Below are 8,389 nucleotides of genomic sequence, written 5' to 3'. Positions count from 1 at the left end.
GTGGCAAAACGATGTATGATAGACGTTCGAATGGTGAAATAAGAAAGGAATGAAAAGCTGAGCAAATTAAGAAAGATGTGTTGAGGTTTGGACATGTGGAATGAATGGGTGAGAAAAGAACGGTAAAACAAATTTATGAGGTGAATATGGTAAAAAGGAGCAAAGGAAGACTGTGAAAAACTTGACAAGAACGTGGAGGAGGTGAAGAATGCTTGCAAAGTCAGAGTGGTGTGGTGTTCTATTCTCTGATAGCAAGTTAATTAGTTAGATGATAATATATTGTCTCTAAGATACCACGTTTCTAACTTTTACTCTTAAATAAAGTTGGATATTGACTGAAACCAAATAATATATTAAGCCTGTTATAAAGATGAGGTATTTCATAAGAAGTACTTTACAGAGTTTCTAAAAGAGCCACTCACGTTCGTAATTTTAATGTAGTGTTCAATACTAACTAACAAACCATTATATTATTTATTGATTCGGCATTTACTTTGTGAAATGATATGTTGATTTTTTTTTAAATTAAACACTTGAATATACCACTTTAATGAATTTTATTTATATATAGGACTACTTTCGAAAACTTAGAGATGTTTTCAACTTGTAGTAAAAAGAAAGCTGAAAATTATTACCAGAAAGTGAAAAGATCTGTAAGTTTTCTAAACTAGCTGTATATATAAATAAAACTAATTAAAATGGTATATTCAAGTTTTTAATTTTTAAAAAAATAATCAACAAACTACTGTGTTGATTTTCATTTATTGTTTCGGCATTAACTTTGTGGTAAGACATGTTACAATGATTAAAGAAAACACTTGTTTTTTACCACTTGAGTTTTATTATAGACTACATGTTTCAGAAGTTAAACTTCCATCATTCAGGTTTGTATAGTAACTAAAATATAAAATTGTTCTATAAATAAAGAGAGGGGAAAGTAAGGGGAGAGGGTTAGTCAAGAGGTGGAGTTTGAAAACAAAGGGAAAAAAATGGAAAAATGGAAAGTAAAGGTGAAGAATTTTGAAACAATGTATTATTTAATAAATTATTATTAGAATTCAGGTTTTTTGGATTTCTAAATTTTCAAGATAATTCATAATTTGGCCTTTATATGGAACAAGGTGTAATAATTTTAATTTATGAGAGTGAAATGAGTGATTAGTATCTATTATGTGATTTGCAAATTCCGAATAATAATTACTAACAAGACCGCTATGATGTTTTTCAATTCTAATCTTTTAATTTCTCGCAGTTCAATTTTTTTTTAACTTTAACATTTTAATTTTTTTTTTAAGTGGTAAAAAACAATTGTTTTCTTTAATCATGTTGATTTTCCACAAGAGTCGACAGATCCAGCAACCCTATGATTTCATAAACTTTTACGAGAATAAGTATTACTTAAAACAATAAACTGACTCTGCTACAATCAGCGTTTAACGCTGCAGCGAGACAGATTTTAGGAATTTCTTAATTCAATTACATCACTCTACTACTTCACTAACTGCACTCCTTACATTTTGCCAAAAGGGTGGAGTAAAAACTATATCTACTCATATTTATTTATTTATTTATTGAACGGCTAAAGCCTTTAACATAATACATAAATATAATATCAAATATAAAAATACACTAATGAATACACTAATAGAGAAACAAAAAGTCCTATACATAAAGTAATAATGAAATAACAAATAGTAAATACACATCTCCTTCACACACTATCAGCGAGCAGCAAGAGAGTGAAACAGAACTTTTAAATATATCCATTATAACATGGAGAAGAAATTCTTAGAAAGTACAGACTTCAAGGTGGATAAAAGTATATTAAATAAATCTGTACTATCAAAATATAAGACCATATTATGAGTAAATACATAATATGGTCCTAGAATATCTAAAAGACCTTTGCATTCTAGACGAATTGGTTGATATACGTATTATGCTTTGATTGGCTACAACATCTGCCACGGGGAAAGCTTTCATGCGAATATTTGCTGTTGCGTTACCGATGGCATGGAATGCTGTTTCACTAACAGTTAGAATCAGTGTGAGTGAGACGATCTAAAAAAAATTAAAAACACATTTGTTTGCGTAATCATTTCCGCTATATCTTTTTCCCTAATTTACTCAGAGGAAAGCGCCCTTGGGGTAGTAATTTACAAAAATGACGTCATACAAAGTATTAATATCAAAATTATTATCATCATACTTCAATTACTCATCAATATTACAAATTATAAAAATATACCACTCCATCGTCTGTTAAAAAAAAATTAAAAACAATTGTTTGCCTAATCATTTCAAATTATTCACAGTAAACCGCTCTTGAGGTAGTGTTTTACGAAAATGATGTCATATAAATATTTATTATCCAAATTATTATTAGAATGACTTTCCTTTAATTACTCATCAATATTACAAACTATAAAAATATATCATTCCATCGTCTAAAGTAGCTCGGAGAGCGATCAAAATTTTAGAAATTTGACGGGATGAAAGTGCTTTGGGCGGCAATTTTATAAATCTGGGGGGAGAAAAGTAGGTATCCAGGAAGTTTTGAAGGAAATAGTGAAGTTATGATATCAAAATTTGAAAGCTAGCTAAAAAAACATTCTCTATTCTTTGATAACATGTTGAACCCTTCGGCTTATTATTCCATTACCGGTAAGTGAACATGTACAAGCTTTCGTATACTCTACTTCTAAACCCTATGTATGTACACCACACTTCTGTTCACCTCACTGTGCATTCTAATTTTGTTTATTTTTATACAAACACACCAAATTAGGTTTTAATGAGGTAAATGTTTAACAAAAATGTTCAGCCGGGATTTATGCATGGTAATATTGTATAATATATTCACATTATATGCAACATAATGTGCGAGGCCATTAATATGAAAATTTTATAACTGTATTTTTGTATTTATGAAATAATTTATATAAGGTAGTTTAAATTTATATGAGAAAGTTTTTGTCCGCCTCCGTGGTGTAATGGTCAGCGTGTTTAGCTATCGTGCCGGAGGTTCCGGGTTCGAGTCCCAGGGGGGGTGAAAATAAATATTAGTGACTTTACACTGTAATGTTTATTTAATATTACCCTGGACTGGTTCTTGAAGCGCAAGAGTGATCACCTTGCCTTCATGTAAGTTATGATCAAGATAACACTGCGTCGATTCGATACAGTGCCCTATGCATCATTGGGTGCGGATAAGGGTTATAAGTAAGTAAGTTTAAAAAAAACTTTCAAAACAGGTTGCAAATTATAATTTTCATGATTCTAAATATCTTGTCCGCCTCCGTAGTGTAATGGTCAGCACGCTCGGCTACCGTTCTGGAGGTCCCGGGTTCGATTCCCAGGGGGGGTCAAATAAATATTAGTGATTTTTTCACTCTAATATTTATTTAATAATCCCCTGGACTGGTACATGAAGCGGAGGGCTGATCACCTTTCCTTCATATGTAAACGATCAAGATAACACCGCGTTTATATGAAGCAGTGCCCTATGCACCATTGGGGTGCGGTAAGGGTTTTATATATATATATAAATATCTTATGCAAAGACAATTTAACGAAAATAACTTTTAAAAATCTTTTGAAATATCTGGTGCATAGTTTACTTGAATATCGTAAAAAAGATGTAGAACACAAAAGTTATAATAATCGATTTTCAAGTTTTCGTGCTATTTTACTGTCAGAGGCCTAATGTTTAATACCTTTTTCCATATTTTAATATCAAAATTGCGTCCAAGATATTTTTCATGAAAATAAATTCCAAACATAATTTTGATTTATTTCGGGTTGAAAATATTTCTCTGTATCCAAATTAAGAAGGTTCTTTAGTTATAAAAAGCCTTAGAAACATGTAATCTTTTAAGTATAAAAAAACCTAATTATAGTAAAACAAGGCATGACGACAAAATAAAAAAAATATTTTGATTTCTTACAATACGAAGATTTTTTTTTTTTTCTATTCTGGTATTCGAATATAAGCTAAGTTTGTCTTTTGCTATTTCGTTCAAATCATACAACGAAAATTAAAGACCGAAAAAAACTGGGTATGATCAAGTATGTCGAACACTTGAAAACGGTCAGGTCTGAGTTTAAATACGATACGAATATGTATGGTATTACTTCATTAACAGTTTATCACTTTCCGCCTTCGGGGTACCCTTAAGGCATCTGAAGTTATTCAATAGACACTTATATGATATTGCTTAGCGTAGATTGAAATTGCTAATGAAAATCTGGTCAGGGAGTGATCAAAATACGTTAAGAAAATTTTACATGATTTGTGTAAGGAAACGTAAAAATTATCACATTTTATGAACAACTCGTTATATCAATTTTGAAAATATGTATTGCATAAGTATAATAAAACATCCATAAAATAATCACATGATGCATTTCAAATTAAATTGAAAAAATTATTTAAGAAATAAATACATAAAATTAATACAGGTGCATTTTTATAATCAGGTATGTCAAATACTTGCGGCAGGGTCTGGAGTTGGAATAATCGGCGGGTATGTATGAGGAGATGTGTGAACATGGAAGTCATGTCATGAAAGTCAGAGTGGTATGGCGTTTTATTATCTCTGCATATCCCTGCTCGGAAGCGGAGTGATGGTTTGTTAGTAAGTCTTATTCGAATAATCTTTATTTAAAAAATTGTTTCGTTTTCTGTTATTGAAAGTAGCATTCGTTTTATTTTTCACAGTTTATGGGCCTTTATTTGACTAGCAAATTACCAATTTAATCCAACTAAGTATCTTCTTAATGCGACATCTCCACACGAGTATGTGACCTAAACGTATGCTGTACCTAATGCATCCCATAAATGTGGCCCCGAATATATTACACCTAAATGGAACCATCAATTGATATATCTGCGTATAACTCCTAAATATAACTCCTAATACGACCTCTTTAAAAAGAATTATGTTATTTTTGGTTCGAATACAGGCTTATTTTTTTTTCAAGTAATGCTATAAACAAAACAAAAAATTAACACTTAGACCTCACTTTGTATAATAATACTATTGTAGTAGGCATCCACAGAATTTGAATGAAATGTATGTTTGTAATTGGATTAAAATTACATTTCTACGTTTTATCAAAAACAGTAATCTTTTAAACGTTGGCTAATGAATAATTACTTTTTTTTTCTATGCTAGTAAATTTGGCAAATTTTATTCCAAGATTAATCGTAAGCTTTCAATTTTAACGTAAGTCTAAAATAATCTGTGATTTACCCTTTCAAGCAAATATCAATGACGTAATTACGATAAAGGCATTGAATTTGCGGTATTCGGTATTCACCTAGTATATTTGCTGTTTCCAGACAGCCTTTATACTGTTGAGTGCAAGTCTAAAACGTAATCCGAATCCTATTTAAGAACTGCAGTTATCTGTAATGCAGTTATCTGTAATACATAAACTTTCCAATATATGAAACTCTCGACCCATTAGATCAGCAAGTTACTCAGCGCCGAGGGTTGTTGGGTATCTAGACACAATCAGTTGCACGACATACTGGTTCTAGAAACTTTAATGTTGGGATCCGTAGAATTGGAGTACCTATTATTATAGCTTGCAGCAAATTACAGTTTTTTTGTTGGAGTCATTGATGACCATAGTTCATATATTGCGACATTTTTGTAACCTCTCAAATTCAATAAACCCCTTAGTTTTAAAGGTTGACTATAAAAAATAAATTTAAAATATGCTTTTTTGCCAGTTAAAATTATTAGAGGCACCGAAGATTTCCAATAATTCTTCCATTTAATTTTGAAATATATATTTAGAATTTTTTAAAATTTCATAGTTCTTAAAATCAATAAAGTTTTATTAATAAAATTTGATGAACGTACTTCAATCAAGTCTTTTTTTAAAGCTTTTAGTGATGTTTAAAATATAATTTAACTTTTGAAACGGCTTTGATAAATAAAAATGTTTACTTCTTTTATCCAGCATACTTTTGAAGTAGGTTAATTACTTAACATATTACTGATACCAACCAAAATTATTTTTGTGTTTTTTTTTGCCATTTTTCTTTTAAATAATCATTTTCGTGATCTGTTCTCATTTCTGAATCTTACGTTTTTGTTTATTTCTTTACTTTTGTATTTGATAAATAACACATTACCTTCTACAAAGAGTCCGTGGGTGATTATGCTAATATAAAAAAAATATAAAATACCGAAATTCTTTATTGTATCTACAGAGAACAAATGAGACTTTTACCTTTACCACAAACCATCTACCATCTGCCATGTACCATCTGCTAAATTCAAAGGCATTTACATAATGTCATGAATAACATTTGGCCAATACGGTAAGATATTGTATGTCACGAAGACTATCTGAAATTGATCAGTATTACTCGTAAGCTCCCTTAGCCTCAGGCAATATCCGAGGTCTTTGAAATTGTGATCACCATCACCATCAACATCATCTTTAGATATTGTTGTAAATCATACATAAATTATTATATATTGGATAAATATAATAAATCGATACAAGGCACAAGGCACTCCAACAGATTTATGTGGCTTCAGCTTGATTGCCAATTAAACACTTTTTTTTCATATTATTTTTTGACATCTCATCAAAGATGAAGAAGAATATGGAAGTCTGGGCATTTACGGGGCTGACGATCGTCAAAAGCTGGTTGAAGTGATCACTTTACACGCGTATAACATTCCCCAATTCTACCCATTATTGACAGCCACACTACTCAAATCCTTGAAAGCTCCATATATATGTATGAACCAATTTAGAAACCTTGTTCTTGAATACTAGAACTTCACTAGAGACATCTATTTGTGAGATGTAAAGAAGCTTTTTATTAAGCAGAAACTCTTATATTAGTACCTTTTATATTAGTCTTATATTAGAACCTTTGTACCCAGAAAGCTTTTAAATTCATAGTTCAAAATGATTTAAAGAGATTTATACGATTAAGTGAGTTAATACTTTTAAAATATTATTTTATTTAAAGAAAAATAATTGTTATGTTTTTCACTGTATAATATTTTTTGTGTAAGTCATAATCTTAAGCACCCTTGAGGTAGTTTTTTGTTTTTTTTTTTTACGAAAATAGCGCTACATAAATTATCATTTTTTAATTAGACAACTGCACACTCCAACTTGAAGTTTGAAAAAAATATTATGGGTGTATTAATTTTAATTTGAAGTTATATTTTTCAATTTTTAATTTAAGTTTTACTTAGTAAATACCATTTTTTCTTAAAATCTACTGTGACAAGTATTTCGATGCATTCCGCGTCATTTTCAAACACCGTATGATGTTTGAAAATGATAAATGAAAATATAAAAATTGATTGATTTTACGGCAAAGTGACTGCCAAATCAATTTATGAAACTATATTTTTCTTTTTTAATAATATATGCCCAAATATTTTATCAAAAAGGTAGCATTAATTTAAAAAAAATCATAGACATGTCACTAGAAATAAGGATAAAATAAAACTACCATCGTTCATTGTCAAAAAAAACAGAATACCTAAATTTTAGTATGAATTGAAAGTTTTAAATTATATGATGAGCTGCCTGAATTTATGAAGAAAGAAAAGAGTCTGAATGTATTTACTTTTCTTTGTTTATTGTAAGACGATGTTTATACAAATGATTTTTAATTAATTATGGTTCTGTATACGAGTATAATATGCTCATGGTTCGCATACTTAAGTATTTAAAAGCCCGTGTAAGCTCATGTACACGAGTTCCTAGATGTAATATCTGATATAAAGGTAACCATAACTACCCTGATTTTAGATGAAGTGGTAAAAGCAGGAAACAAGAGTAAAAGCGATATAAGCCTTTAAGGGAGGCCTATGTTTTAGAGTTGGCGGATATGGTATAAAGTGGAAAATAATATTATATTTATAGAATAGAAAAGAAGGTTAACATGTTTTATAGAATATGGTTAGTTGAAAATTAGAAATAAACTCATAATTTTCATCTCACCAATAGATGTCTCTAGTGAAGTTCTAGTGAGTTAAGAATAATGTTTCAAAATTGGTTGATATAATAGAACTTCCAAGAATTTGAGTAGTGTGGTTGTTAATAATGGGTAGAATTGGTGAATGTTACACGTGTGTAAAGTGATCACTTAAACCAGCCTATGACGGTCGTCAGCCCCGTAAATGCCCAGACTTCCATATTCTTCTTCATCTTTGATAAGATGTCAAAAAATAATATGAAAAATAACTCCTGTAATTGGAGATAATCCAGATTTTGTTAACAAGTATTTGGACACACTCAAAATATTGTAAATAAGGAATAAACATCAGTTTTCTTTATAATCTCTCACCAAGATTTTATTCTACCGGTTTTTAGACATACTATCTCTTCTTCAGAACAA

Source organism: Brachycentrus maculatus, unplaced genomic scaffold, assembly GCF_059751285.1.
Source record: "Brachycentrus maculatus isolate JH-2025_06_01 unplaced genomic scaffold, ASM5975128v1 h1tg000472l, whole genome shotgun sequence".
Taxonomy (NCBI): Eukaryota; Metazoa; Arthropoda; class Insecta; order Trichoptera; family Brachycentridae; genus Brachycentrus; species Brachycentrus maculatus.
Note: the sequence above shows the minus strand (reverse complement) of the source record.